This window comes from Piliocolobus tephrosceles, chromosome 2 (assembly GCF_002776525.5).
Source record: "Piliocolobus tephrosceles isolate RC106 chromosome 2, ASM277652v3, whole genome shotgun sequence".
Lineage (NCBI taxonomy): Eukaryota > Metazoa > Chordata > Mammalia > Primates > Cercopithecidae > Piliocolobus > Piliocolobus tephrosceles.
This window is the reverse complement of record NC_045435.1, coordinates 149,981,335-149,982,944: the sequence shown is the minus strand read 5'-3', so window position 1 is coordinate 149,982,944 and position 1,610 is coordinate 149,981,335. Positions and strand designations below refer to the sequence as shown.

Genomic DNA, 1,610 nt, shown 5'->3' with positions numbered 1-1,610 from the left:
AATAATTTTAAATTGGTTTAAAAATCTTGTTTCCAAAATTTTAGAGTATACTGATAGGAGATTTTAAAAAAATTGATGATGATTGCACTTATCTTGCTTTTGCATCCAAATCACATAACAATTCTTTCTAATTCACTATTGAAATATTAACTTTCACCTTGAAGGGATAGGTTTTTTGTATTTTTTTTCCATACCAATAGCTGTTTTTAATTTTTTAGAGGAAATACTATATTTAAAAAAAGAGTTCCAAAAAATGTAACAGTTCCAGCAATGATTATTTCTAAAATGTAAAGATTTGAAACATAATTTATAAAAAGCTAAAAACCAGAAGGATTCATTCTTGCTTTTTCCTTTTTTAAAAAATCCAGACAATTTGTTACAAGAAAGTTCGGCATGTGATAGCAGCTGCAGCCTCAGTCACCCTCAGAATCGCTGTCCCTCCTCATGGGGACAGAGCGCCGCACTGAGGACAGCAACATGTCTTCAATCGGCTTCTTAGGGTTTTCCTCCAGGTCCAGCTTCATTGCTCCAGATTTAGACAGTTTCCACTCCAACTCATCTCTCATCAGGTTCATGCCATCAGACACCAGGGGACCTATAAACCGAGCCTTGATACCTCCTTCCAGGAAAACAAATCCCGTGGGCAGATTCCTATCACGATAATTGGATATGCAGGTTGTTGAAATGACTTTGATAAATTTGACATCAGGAAACTTCCTGGCAACTCCATTGAGGTGCTGGTTTATCAGGGCACTGAGGGGAATTCCTTGTTTGTAAAGGCACAAGATGACCCACAAGCCCTCACCAGCTTTGGTAACTTCTTGAATATAATCCTTCCCTGAGATTTCCAAAACTTCTCCAAATTTATTCTTCAGTTTAGATGCTTTCCACTCAGCCGATCTCTGCTGTCTTTACCTTTCAATAGCACATTCATCCTTCTCATTAAACTCATCTTCACGATCCTCCAGCTCTCTCAAAGTCCTATCTTTATATGTTGTCACCACTGACTGCTAGAGGATGCACTGCTCCTCTTCCACCTCCTTTTCCAATTGTTTCAGACTTTCCTTGGGGGGCAACATACCCTTTTTGGGTAAGATGTCATTCCACTCAGCGTCTGCGCTGGGGTCCTGCATCTTGTTTCCAATCGCTCAAGCCAGTTGCTCCACCATGTTTATTAATATTAAAAAAATGCTTGAGAGGTAGCATAGCATGCATGCTATGGATAGCCCCCTTGCCATCACAGACAAGTTAGCATATTTGGAACACTTGTCTATTTTGTAAATGTATGTTTTTGGTTCTAATTTTTAATACTTTGCCACAAGCAAACTTCTGTGCCATAGAAAATACTTCCATAAGTAAATACAAATTGAGTGTTACTCCCCTCTCAATTTATTCTAAACAATTAAATTGACTATATTTTAAAGTTTTCTTAAAAATAAAATTAACTAAACTGATGACATCTTGCAATATTTTGTGCACTTCTGGCTCCAATTTCTCAACTGCAAATGCTTGCCTGTATATAGCAGGATGTCACATGTGATCTGTCTCAGGAAACTTAGCCAAATTCTTTTAAAATTTTGGTCAAAGGAGTCGCTCTGTTTCTTACACAG

At 37.5% G+C, this 1,610-nt stretch overlaps 1 pseudogene; it reads right to left on the bottom strand.

Moving 5' to 3' along the window:
* Nucleotides 1-413: 413 nt before the first annotated feature.
* Nucleotides 414-1,133, bottom strand: LOC111539489 (annotated as a pseudogene).
* Nucleotides 1,134-1,610: the final 477 nt, after the last annotated feature.